The sequence below is a fragment of the Lathamus discolor genome, chromosome W, assembly GCF_037157495.1.
Source record: "Lathamus discolor isolate bLatDis1 chromosome W, bLatDis1.hap1, whole genome shotgun sequence".
NCBI lineage: Eukaryota > Metazoa > Chordata > Aves > Psittaciformes > Psittacidae > Lathamus > Lathamus discolor.
The window spans coordinates 18,441,560-18,454,301 of NC_088908.1; positions in this window are offsets into that span (position 1 = coordinate 18,441,560).

Sequence of the window (12,742 nt, forward strand, 5' to 3'; positions counted from 1 at the left end):
AATCCAAAATCTCTGTGCCCTTTCTCTGCTGGGCAGAAGCAGAGAGAGTAGAGCAGGAACCTTTAGCCAATGCTAAAAGAGCAGAAGAGACAGTCCAGAAAGTTCCCACTGATCATCTTCAGCGCACAGCGAGCTTTGCAACTCTGCAACACACATTGCTGTCACTCCTCCCTTTTTGCCTGAAAGACCAGCTGAATCGACCATCTCTGCGCCCGCTCTCTGCTGAGCAGCAACAGAGAGAGTAGAGCAGGAATTTTTAGACCTGCCTAAAACAGCAGAAGAGCCTTGAAAAAAATCTCCTGCTTGATCATGTTTTGCACACAGTGAGCTTTAAACTGTGACACAAACATTGCTGTCACTCCTCACTTTATCTCCTAAAAGTGCATTTGAATCCAAAGTTTCTGGTGCGCTCTCTCGTTTGGAGAGGAGTTGTGACAGGGGAAGATCAGCGCTTGGACTCTAATCCCACAGACGAAGGGCCAGCAGGGAAACTCCTGCAGGGCATCTTCAGCACACAGTGAGCTTTACAATTCTGCAACACACATTGCTGTCACTCCTCCTTTTCTTGCCTGAAAGTCCAATTGAATAATACATCTCCTGTGCTTGCTCTTTGTGAGCAGTAGCAGAATATAGCACTTACGTTTGGACTCTGCTGAAACAGCAGAAGAGACAGTCCAGAAAGTTCCCACTGATCATCTTCAGCACACAGTGAGCTTTGCAACTCTGCAACACACATTGCTGTCTCTTCTTTTCCTGCCTGAAAGACCAATTGATTCCAACACCTCTGTGCCCGCTCTCTGCTGAGCAGCAACAGAGAGAGTAGAGCAGGTATGTTTAGCCTGGGCTAAAACAGCAGAAGAGCCTTGCAAAAAATCTCCTGCTTGATCATGTTTTGCACACAGTGAGCTTTAAACTGTGACACAAACATTGCTGTCACTCCTCACTTTATCTCCTAAAAGTGCATTTGAATCCAAAGTTTCTGGTGCGCTCTCTCGTTTGGAGAGGAGTTGTGACAGGGGAGGAGCAGCGCTTGGACTCTAATCCCACAGACGAAGGGCCAGCAGGGAAACTCCTGCAGGGCATCTTCAGCACACAGTGAGCTTTGCAATTCTGCAACACACATTGCTGTAACTCCTCCTTTTCCTGCCTGGAAGACCAATTGATTCCAACATCTCTGTGCCCACTCTCTGCTGAGCAGCAACAGAGAGAAGGAATGTTTAGACTGGGCTAAAACAGCAGAAGAGCCTAGCAAAAAAGCTCCTCCTGATCATGTTTAGCACACAGTGTGCTTTAAACTGTGACACAAACATTGCTGTCACTCTTCACTCTTTCTCCTAAAAGACCATTTCAATCCAAGAACTCCGTTGCCAGCACTCTGCTGAGCAGCAGAGTGAGCAGGGATGTCTGCAATCTGTAAGGCAGTGGAAGAGACAGGCTGAAGGCTGCTCTTGTGCTTCTTCAACACACTGAGCTTTACAACTTTGACACACACACTGTTGTCACTCCTCATTGTAGCTCCTAAAAGTGCATTTGAATCCAGCGTTTCTGGTCTCCACTCTCGTTTCCAGTGCAGCAGAGGCAGGTGAGCACGAGCGCTTGGAATCCGCTCCCAGTTCCGAAGGGCAGGGAGGGAAAGTCCTTGCAGATCATCTTCAGCGCACAGTGAGCTTTGCAACTCTGAAACACACATTGCTGTCACTCCTCACTTTATCTCCTAAAAGTGCATTTCAAGCCAACGTTTCTGGTGCGCTCTCTCGCTTCGAGAGCAGTTGTGACAGGGGAGGACGAGCGCTTGGATTCTAATTTCACAGCCGAAGGGCCAGCATGGAAACTACTGCTGGGCATCTTCAGCACACAGTGAGATTCACAACTCTGAAACACATATTGCTGTCACCTCTCACTTTCCTACCTGAAAGTCCAATTGAATAATACATCTCCTGTGCTTGCTCTTTGTGAGCAGTAGCAGAATATAGCACTTACGTTTGGACTCTGCTGAAACAGCAGAAGAGACAGTCCAGAAAGTTCCCACTGATCATCTTCAGCACACAGTGAGCTTTGCAACTCTGCAACACACATTGCTGTCTCTTCTTTTCCTGCCTGAAAGACCAATTGATTCCAACACCTCTGTGCCCGCTCTCTGCTGAGCAGCAACAGAGAGAGTAGAGCAGGAATGTTTAGCCTGGGCTAAAACAGCAGAAGAGCCTTGCAAAAAATCTCCTGCTTGATCATGTTTTGCACACAGTGAGCTTTAAACTGTGACACAAACATTGATGTCACTCCTCACTTTATCTCCTAAAAGTGCATTTGAATCCAAAGTTTCTGGTGCGCTCTCACGTTTCGAGAGGAGTTGTGACAGGGGAGGAGCAGCGCTTGGACTCTAATCCCACAGACGAAGGGCCAGCAGGGAAACTCCTGCAGGGCATCTTCAGCACACAGTGAGCTTTGCAATTCTGCAACACACATTGCTGTAACTCCTTTTCCTGCCTGGAAGACCAATTGATTCCAACACCTCTGTGCCCCCTCTCTGCTGAGCAGCAACAGAGAGAGTAGAGCAGGAATGTTTAGACTGGGCTAAAACAGCAGAAGAGCCTTGCAAAAAAGCTCCTCCTGATCATGTTTAGCACACAGTGAGCTTTAAACTGTGACACAAACATTGCTGTCACTCTTCACTCTTTCTCCTAAAAGACCATTTCAATCCAAGAACTCCGTTGCCAGCACTCTGCTGAGCAGCAGAGTGAGCAGGAATGTCTGCAATCTGTAAGGCAGTGGAAGAGACAGGCCTGAAGGCTGCTCTTGTGCTTCTTCAACACACTGAGCTTTACAACTGTGACACACACACTGTTGTCACTCCTCATTGTAGCTCCTAAAAGTGCATTTGAATCCAGCGTTTCTGGTCTCCACTCTCGTTTCAAGAGCAGCAGAGGCAGGTGAGCACGAGCGCTTGGAATCCGCTCCCAGTTCCGAAGGGCAGGGAGGGAAAGTCCTTGCAGATCATCTTCAGCGCACAGTGAGCTTTGCAACTCTGAAACACACATTGCTGTCACTCCTCACTTCATCTCCTAATAATCCGTTTGAATCCATGGTCTCTCCCGCCCTCTCTCGTTTGAACAGCAGCAGTGACAGGTGAACACGATCTCTTGGCCTCTGCTCCCACAGCCGAAGAGCCCGGAGTGAAAGCTCCGGCAGGGCATCTTCAGCACGCAGTCAGCTTTGCAACTGTGACACATATATTGCTCTCGCTCCGCACTTTCCTACCTCAAAGTCCAATTGAATCCAAAATCTCTGTGCCCTTTCTCTGCTGGGCAGAAGCAGAGTAGAGCAGGAACCTTTAGCCAATGCTAAAAGAGCAGAAGAGACAGTCCAGAAAGTTCCCACTGATCATCTTCAGCGCACAGCGAGCTTTGCAACTCTGCAACACACATTGCTGTCACTCCTCCCTTTTTGCCTGAAAGACCAGCTGAATCCACCATCTCTGAGCCCGCTCTCTGCTGAGCAGCAACAGAGAGAGTAGAGCAGGAATTTTTAGACCTGCCTAAAACAGCAGAAGAGCCTTGAAAAAAATCTCCTGCTTGATCATGTTTTGCACACAGTGAGCTTTAAACTGTGACACAAACATTGCTGTCACTCCTCACTTTATCTCCTAAAAGTGCATTTGAATCCAAAGTTTCTGGTGCGCTCTCTCGTTTGGAGAGGAGTTGCGACAGGGGAGGAGCAGCGCTTGGACTCTAATCCCACAGACGAAGGGCCAGCAGGGAAACTCCTGCAGGGCATCTTCAGCACACAGTGAGCTTTGCAATTCTGCAACACACATTGCTGTAACTCCTTTTCCTGCCTGGAAGACCAATTGATTCCAACATCTCTGTGCCCACTCTCTGCTGAGCAGCAACAGAGAGAAGGAATGTTTAGACTGGGCTAAAACAGCAGAAGAGCCTTGCAAAAAAGCTCCTCCTGATCATGTTTAGCACACAGTGAGCTTTAAACTGTGACACAAACATTGCTGTCACTCTTCACTCTTTCTCCTAAAAGACCATTTCAATCCCAGAACTCCGTTGCCAGCACTCTGCTGAGCAGCAGAGTGAGCAGGGATGTCTGCAATCTGTAAGGCAGTGGAAGAGACAGGCCTGAAGGCTGCTCTTGTGCTTCTTCAACACACTGAGCTTTACAACTGTGACACACACACTGTTGTCACTCCTCATTGTAGCTCCTAAAAGTGCATTTGAATCCAGCGTTTCTGGTCTCCACTCTCGTTTCAAGAGCAGCAGAGGAAGGTGAGCACGAGCGCTTGGAATCCGCTCCCAGTTCCGAAGGGCAGGGAGGGAAAGTCCTTGCAGATCATCTTCAGCGCACAGTGAGCTTTGCAACTCTGAAACACACATTGCTGTCACTCCTCACTTCATCTCCTAATAATCCGTTTGAATCCATGGTCTCTCCCGCCCTCTCTCGTTTGAACAGCAGCAGTGACAGGTGAACACGATCTCTTGGCCTCTGCTCCCACAGCCGAAGAGCCCGGAGTGAAAGCTCCGGCAGGGCATCTTCAGCACGCAGTCAGCTTTGCAACTGTGACACATATATTGCTCTCGCTCCGCACTTTCCTACCTCAAAGTCCAATTGAATCCAAAATCTCTGTGCCCTTTCTCTGCTGGGCAGAAGCAGAGTAGAGCAGGAACCTTTAGCCAATGCTAAAAGAGCAGAAGAGACAGTCCAGAAAGTTCCCACTGATCATCTTCAGCGCACAGCGAGCTTTGCAACTCTGCAACACACATTGCTGTCACTCCTCCCTTTTTGCCTGAAAGACCAGCTGAATCCACCATCTCTGAGCCCGCTCTCTGCTGAGCAGCAACAGAGATAGTAGAGCAGGAATTTTTAGACCTGCCTAAAACAGCAGAAGAGCCTTGAAAAAAATCTCCTGCTTGATCATGTTTTGCACACAGTGAGCTTTAAACTGTGACACAAACATTGCTGTCACTCCTCACTTTATCTCCTAAAAGTGCATTTGAATCCAAAGTTTCTGGTGCGCTCTCTCGTTTGGAGAGGAGTTGTGACAGGGGAGGAGCAGCGCTTGGACTCTAATCCCACAGACGAAGGGCCAGCAGGGAAACTCCTGCAGGGCATCTTCAGCACACAGTGAGCTTTGCAATTCTGCAACACACATTGCTGTAACTCCTTTTCCTGCCTGGAAGACCAATTGATTCCAACATCTCTGTGCCCACTCTTTGCTGAGCAGCAACAGAGAGAAGGAATGTTTAGACTGGGCTAAAACAGCAGAAGAGCCTTGCAAAAAAGCTCCTCCTGATCATGTTTAGCACACAGTGAGCTTTAAACTGTGACACAAACATTGCTGTCACTCTTCACTCTTTCTCCTAAAAGACCATTTCAATCCCAGAACTCCGTTGCCAGCACTCTGCTGAGCAGCAGAGTGAGCAGGGATGTCTGCAATCTGTAAGGCAGTGGAAGAGACAGGCCTGAAGGCTGCTCTTGTGCTTCTTCAACACACTGAGCTTTACAACTGTGACACACACACTGTTGTCACTCCTCATTGTAGCTCCTAAAAGTGCATTTGAATCCAGCGTTTCTGGTCTCCACTCTCGTTTCAAGAGCAGCAGAGGAAGGTGAGCACGAGCGCTTGGAATCCGCTCCCAGTTCCGAAGGGCAGGGAGGGAAAGTCCTTGCAGATCATCTTCAGCGCACAGTGAGCTTTGCAACTCTGAAACACACATTGCTGTCACTCCTCACTTCATCTCCTAATAATCCGTTTGAATCCATGGTCTCTCCCGCCCTCTCTCGTTTGAACAGCAGCAGTGACAGGTGAACACGATCTCTTGGCCTCTGCTCCCACAGCCGAAGAGCCCGGAGTGAAAGCTCCGGCAGGGCATCTTCAGCACGCAGTCAGCTTTGCAACTGTGACACATATATTGCTCTCGCTCCGCACTTTCCTACCTCAAAGTCCAATTGAATCCAAAATCTCTGTGCCCTTTCTCTGCTGGGCAGAAGCAGAGAGAGTAGAGCAGGAACCTTTAGCCAATGCTAAAAGAGCAGAAGAGACAGTCCAGAAACTTCCCACTGATCATCTTCAGCGCACAGCGAGCTTTGCAACTCTGCAACACACATTGCTGTCACTCCTCCCTTTTTGCCTGAAAGACCAGCTGAATCGACCATCTCTGTGCCCGCTCTCTGCTGAGCAGCAACAGAGAGAGTAGAGCAGGAATTTTTAGACCTGCCTAAAACAGCAGAAGAGCCTTGCAAAAAATCTCCTGCTTGATCATGTTTTGCACACAGTGAGCTTTAAACTGTGACACAAACATTGCTGTCACTCCTCACTTTATCTCCTAAAAGTGCATTTGAATCCAAAGTTTCTGGTACGCACTCTCGTTTGGAGAGGAGTTGTGACAGGGGAGGAGCAGCGCTTGGACTCTAATCCCACAGATGAAGGGCCAGCAGGGAAACTCCTGCAGGGCATCTTCAGCACACTGTGAGCTTTGCAACTCTGCAAAACACATTGCTGTCACTCCTCCTTTTCCTGCCTGGACGACCTATTGATTCCAACATCTTTGTGCCCACTCTCTGCTGAGCAGCAACAGAGAGAGTAGAGCAGGAATGTTTAGCCTGGGCTAAAACAGCAGAAGAGCCTTGCAAAAAATCTCCTGCTTGATCATGTTTTGCACACAGTGAACTTTAAACTGTGACACAAACATTGATATCACTTCTCACTTTATCTCCTAAAAGTGCATTTGAATCCAATGTTTCTGGTGCGCTCTCACGTTTCGAGAGGAGTTGTGACAGGGGAGGAGCAGCGCTTGGACTCTAATCCCACAGACGAAGGGCCAGCAGGGAAACTCCTGCAGGGCATCTTCAGCACACAGTGAGCTTTGCAATTCTGCAACACACATTGCTGTAACTCCTTTTCCTGCCTGGAAGACCAATTGATTCCAACATCTCTGTGCCCACTCTCTGCTGAGCAGCAACTGAGAGAAGGAATGTTTAGACTGGGCTAAAACAGCAGAAGAGCCTTGCAAAAAAGCTCCTCCTGATCATGTTTAGCACACAGTGAGCTTTAAACTGTGACACAAACATTGCTGTCACTCTTCACTCTTTCTCCTAAAAGACCATTTCAATCCCAGAACTCCGTTGCCAGCACTCTGCTGAGCAGCAGAGTGAGCAGGGATGTCTGCAATCTGTAAGGCAGTGGAAGAGACAGGCCTGAAGGCTGCTCTTGTGCTTCTTCAACACACTGAGCTTTACAACTGTGACACACACACTGTTGTCACTCCTCATTGTAGCTCCTAAAAGTGCATTTGAATCCAGCGTTTCTGGTCTCCACTCTCGTTTCAAGAGCAGCAGAGGAAGGTGAGCACGAGCGCTTGGAATCCGCTCCCAGTTCCGAAGGGCAGGGAGGGAAAGTCCTTGCAGATCATCTTCAGCGCACAGTGAGCTTTGCAACTCTGAAACACACATTGCTGTCACTCCTCACTTCATCTCCTAATAATCCGTTTGAATCCATGGTCTCTCCCGCCCTCTCTCGTTTGAACAGCAGCAGTGACAGGTGAACACGATCTCTTGGCCTCTGCTCCCACAGCCGAAGAGCCCGGAGTGAAAGCTCCGGCAGGGCATCTTCAGCACGCAGTCAGCTTTGCAACTGTGACACATATATTGCTCTCGCTCCGCACTTTCCTACCTCAAAGTCCAATTGAATCCAAAATCTCTGTGCCCTTTCTCTGCTGGGCAGAAGCAGAGTAGAGCAGGAACCTTTAGCCAATGCTAAAAGAGCAGAAGAGACAGTCCAGAAAGTTCCCACTGATCATCTTCAGCGCACAGCGAGCTTTGCAACTCTGCAACACACATTGCTGTCACTCCTCCCTTTTTGCCTGAAAGACCAGCTGAATCCACCATCTCTGAGCCCGCTCTCTGCTGAGCAGCAACAGAGAGAGTAGAGCAGGAATGTTTAGCCTGGGCTAAAACAGCAGAAGAGCCTTGCAAAAAATCTCCTGCTTGATCATGTTTTGCACACAGTGAGCTTTAAACTGTGACACAAACATTGATGTCACTCCTCACTTTATCTCCTAAAAGTGCATTTGAATCCAAAGTTTCTGGTGCGCTCTCACGTTTGGAGAGGAGTTGTGACAGGGGAGGAGCAGCGCTTGGACTCTAATCCCACAGACGAAGGGCCAGCAGGGAAACTCCTGCAGGGCATCTTCAGCACACAGTGAGCTTTGCAATTCTGCAACACACATTGCTGTAACTCCTTTTCCTGCCTGGAAGACCAATTGATTCCAACATCTCTGTGCCCACTCTCTGCTGAGCAGCAACAGAGAGAAGGAATGTTTAGACTGGGCTAAAACAGCAGAAGAGCCTTGCAAAAAAGCTCCTCCTGATCATGTTTAGCACACAGTGAGCTTTAAACTGTGACACAAACATTGCTGTCACTCTTCACTCTTTCTCCTAAAAGACCATTTCAATCCAAGAACTCCGTTGCCAGCACTCTGCTGAGCAGCAGAGTGAGCAGGAATGTCTGCAATCTGTAAGGCAGTGGAAGAGACAGGCCTGAAGGCTGCTCTTGTGCTTCTTCAACACACTGAGCTTTACAACTGTGACACACACACTGTTGTCACTCCTCATTGTAGCTCCTAAAAGTGCATTTGAATCCAGCGTTTCTGGTCTCCACTCTCGTTTCAAGAGCAGCAGAGGAAGGTGAGCACGAGCGCTTGGAATCCGCTCCCAGTTCCGAAGGGCAGGGAGGGAAAGTCCTTGCAGATCATCTTCAGCGCACAGTGAGCTTTGCAACTCTGAAACACACATTGCTGTCACTCCTCACTTCATCTCCTAATAATCCGTTTGAATCCATGGTCTCTCCCGCCCTCTCTCGTTTGAACAGCAGCAGTGACAGGTGAACACGATCTCTTGGCCTCTGCTCCCACAGCCGAAGAGCCCGGAGTGAAAGCTCCGGCAGGGCATCTTCAGCACGCAGTCAGCTTTGCAACTGTGACACATATATTGCTCTCGCTCCGCACTTTCCTACCTCAAAGTCCAATTGAATCCAAAATCTCTGTGCCCTTTCTCTGCTGGGCAGAAGCAGAGAGAGTAGAGCAGGAACCTTTAGCCAATGCTAAAAGAGCAGAAGAGACAGTCCAGAAACTTCCCACTGATCATCTTCAGCGCACAGCGAGCTTTGCAACTCTGCAACACACATTGCTGTCACTCCTCCCTTTTTGCCTGAAAGACCAGCTGAATCCACCATCTCTGTGCCCGCTCTCTGCTGAGCAGCAACAGAGACAGTAGAGCAGGAATTTTTAGACCTGCCTAAAACAGCAGAAGAGCCTTGAAAAAAATCTCCTGCTTGATCATGTTTTGCACACAGTGAGCTTTAAACTGTGACACAAACATTGCTGTCACTCCTCACTTTATCTCCTAAAAGTGCATTTGAATCCAAAGTTTCTGGTGCGCTCTCTCGTTTGGAGAGGAGTTGTGACAGGGGAAGAGCAGCGCTTGGACTCTAATCCCACAGACGAAGGGCCAGCAGGGAAACTCCTGCAGGGCATCTTCAGCACACAGTGAGCTTTACAATTCTGCAACACACATTGCTGTCACTCCTCCTTTTCTTGCCTGAAAGTCCAATTGAATAATACATCTCCTGTGCTTGCTCTTTGTGAGCAGTAGCAGAATATAGCACTTACGTTTGGACTCTGCTGAAACAGCAGAAGAGACAGTCCAGAAAGTTCCCACTGATCATCTTCAGCACACAGTGAGCTTTGCAACTCTGCAACACACATTGCTGTCTCTTCTTTTCCTGCCTGAAAGACCAATTGATTCCAACACCTCTGTGCCCGCTCTCTGCTGAGCAGCAACAGAGAGAGTAGAGCAGGAATGTTTAGCCTGGGCTAAAACAGCAGAAGAGCCTTGCAAAAAATCTCCTGCTTGATCATGTTTTGCACACAGTGAGCTTTAAACTGTGACACAAACATTGATGTCACTCCTCACTTTATCTCCTAAAAGTGCATTTGAATCCAAAGTTTCTGGTGCGCTCTCACGTTTCGAGAGGAGTTGTGACAGGGGAGGAGCAGCGCTTGGACTCTAATCCCACAGACGAAGGGCCAGCAGGGAAACTCCTGCAGGGCATCTTCAGCACACAGTGAGCTTTGCAATTCTGCAACACACATTGCTGTAACTCCTTTTCCTGCCTGGAAGACCAATTGATTCCAACATCTCTGTGCCCACTCTCTGCTGAGCAGCAACAGAGAGAAGGAATGTTTAGACTGGGCTAAAACAGCAGAAGAGCCTTGCAAAAAAGCTCCTCCTGATCATGTTTAGCACACAGTGAGCTTTAAACTGTGACACAAACATTGCTGTCACTCTTCACTCTTTCTCCTAAAAGACCATTTCAATCCAAGAACTCCGTTGCCAGCACTCTGCTGAGCAGCAGAGTGAGCAGGAATGTCTGCAATCTGTAAGGCAGTGGAAGAGACAGGCCTGAAGGCTGCTCTTGTGCTTCTTCAACACACTGAGCTTTACAACTGTGACACACACACTGTTGTCACTCCTCATTGTAGCTCCTAAAAGTGCATTTGAATCCAGCGTTTCTGGTCTCCACTCTCGTTTCAAGAGCAGCAGAGGCAGGTGAGCACGAGCGCTTGGAATCCGCTCCCAGTTCCGAAGGGCAGGGAGGGAAAGTCCTTGCAGATCATCTTCAGCGCACAGTGAGCTTTGCAACTCTGAAACACACATTGCTGTCACTCCTCACTTCATCTCCTAATAATCCGTTTGAATCCATGGTCTCTCCCGCCCTCTCTCGTTTGAACAGCAGCAGTGACAGGTGAACACGATCTCTTGGCCTCTGCTCCCACAGCCGAAGAGCCCGGAGTGAAAGCTCCGGCAGGGCATCTTCAGCACGCAGTCAGCTTTGCAACTGTGACACATATATTGCTCTCGCTCCGCACTTTCCTACCTCAAAGTCCAATTGAATCCAAAATCTCTGTGCCCTTTCTCTGCTGGGCAGAAGCAGAGAGAGTAGAGCAGGAACCTTTAGCCAATGCTAAAAGAGCAGAAGAGACAGTCCAGAAACTTCCCACTGATCATCTTCAGCGCACAGCGAGCTTTGCAACTCTGCAACACACATTGCTGTCACTCCTCCCTTTTTGCCTGAAAGACCAGCTGAATCCACCATCTCTGTGCCCGCTCTCTGCTGAGCAGCAACAGAGACAGTAGAGCAGGAATTTTTAGACCTGCCTAAAACAGCAGAAGAGCCTTGAAAAAAATCTCCTGCTTGATCATGTTTTGCACACAGTGAGCTTTAAACTGTGACACAAACATTGCTGTCACTCCTCACTTTATCTCCTAAAAGTGCATTTGAATCCAAAGTTTCTGGTGCGCTCTCTCGTTTGGAGAGGAGTTGTGACAGGGGAAGAGCAGCGCTTGGACTCTAATCCCACAGACGAAGGGCCAGCAGGGAAACTCCTGCAGGGCATCTTCAGCACACAGTGAGCTTTACAATTCTGCAACACACATGGCTGTCACTCCTCCTTTTCTTGCCTGAAAGTCCAATTGAATAATACATCTCCTGTGCTTGCTCTTTGTGAGCAGTAGCAGAATATAGCACTTACGTTTGGACTCTGCTGAAACAGCAGAAGAGACAGTCCAGAAAGTTCCCACTGATCATCTTCAGCACACAGTGAGCTTTGCAACTCTGCAACACACATTGCTGTCTCTTCTTTTCCTGCCTGAAAGACCAATTGATTCCAACACCTCTGTGCCCCCTCTCTGCTGAGCAGCAACAGAGAGAGTAGAGCAGGAATGTTTAGCCTGGGCTAAAACAGCAGAAGAGCCTTGCAAAAAATCTCCTGCTTGATCATGTTTTGCACACAGTGAGCTTTAAACTGTGACACAAACATTGATGTCACTCCTCACTTTATCTCCTAAAAGTGCATTTGAATCCAAAGTTTCTGGTGCGCTCTCACGTTTCGAGAGGAGTTGTGACAGGGGAGGAGCAGCGCTTGGACTCTAATCCCACAGACGAAGGGCCAGCAGGGAAACTCCTGCAGGGCATCTTCAGCACACAGTGAGCTTTGCAATTCTGCAACACACATTGCTGTAACTCCTTTTCCTGCCTGGAAGACCAATTGATTCCAACATCTCTGTGCCCACTCTCTGCTGAGCAGCAACAGAGAGAAGGAATGTTTAGACTGGGCTAAAACAGCAGAAGAGCCTTGCAAAAAAGCTCCTCCTGATCATGTTTAGCACACAGTGAGCTTTAAACTGTGACACAAACATTGCTGTCACTCTTCACTCTTTCTCCTAAAAGACCATTTCAATCCAAGAACTCCGTTGCCAGCACTCTGCTGAGCAGCAGAGTGAGCAGGAATGTCTGCAATCTGTAAGGCAGTGGAAGAGACAGGCCTGAAGGCTGCTCTTGTGCTTCTTCAACACACTGAGCTTTACAACTGTGACACACACACTGTTGTCACTCCTCATTGTAGCTCCTAAAAGTGCATTTGAATCCAGCGTTTCTGGTCTCCACTCTCGTTTCAAGAGCAGCAGAGGCAGGTGAGCACGAGCGCTTGGAATCCGCTCCCAGTTCCGAAGGGCAGGGAGGGAAAGTCCTTGCAGATCATCTTCAGCGCACAGTGAGCTTTGCAACTCTGAAACACACATTGCTGTCACTCCTCACTTCATCTCCTAATAATCCGTTTGAATCCATGGTCTCTCCCGCCCTCTCTCGTTTGAACAGCAGCAGTGACAGGTGAACACGATCTCT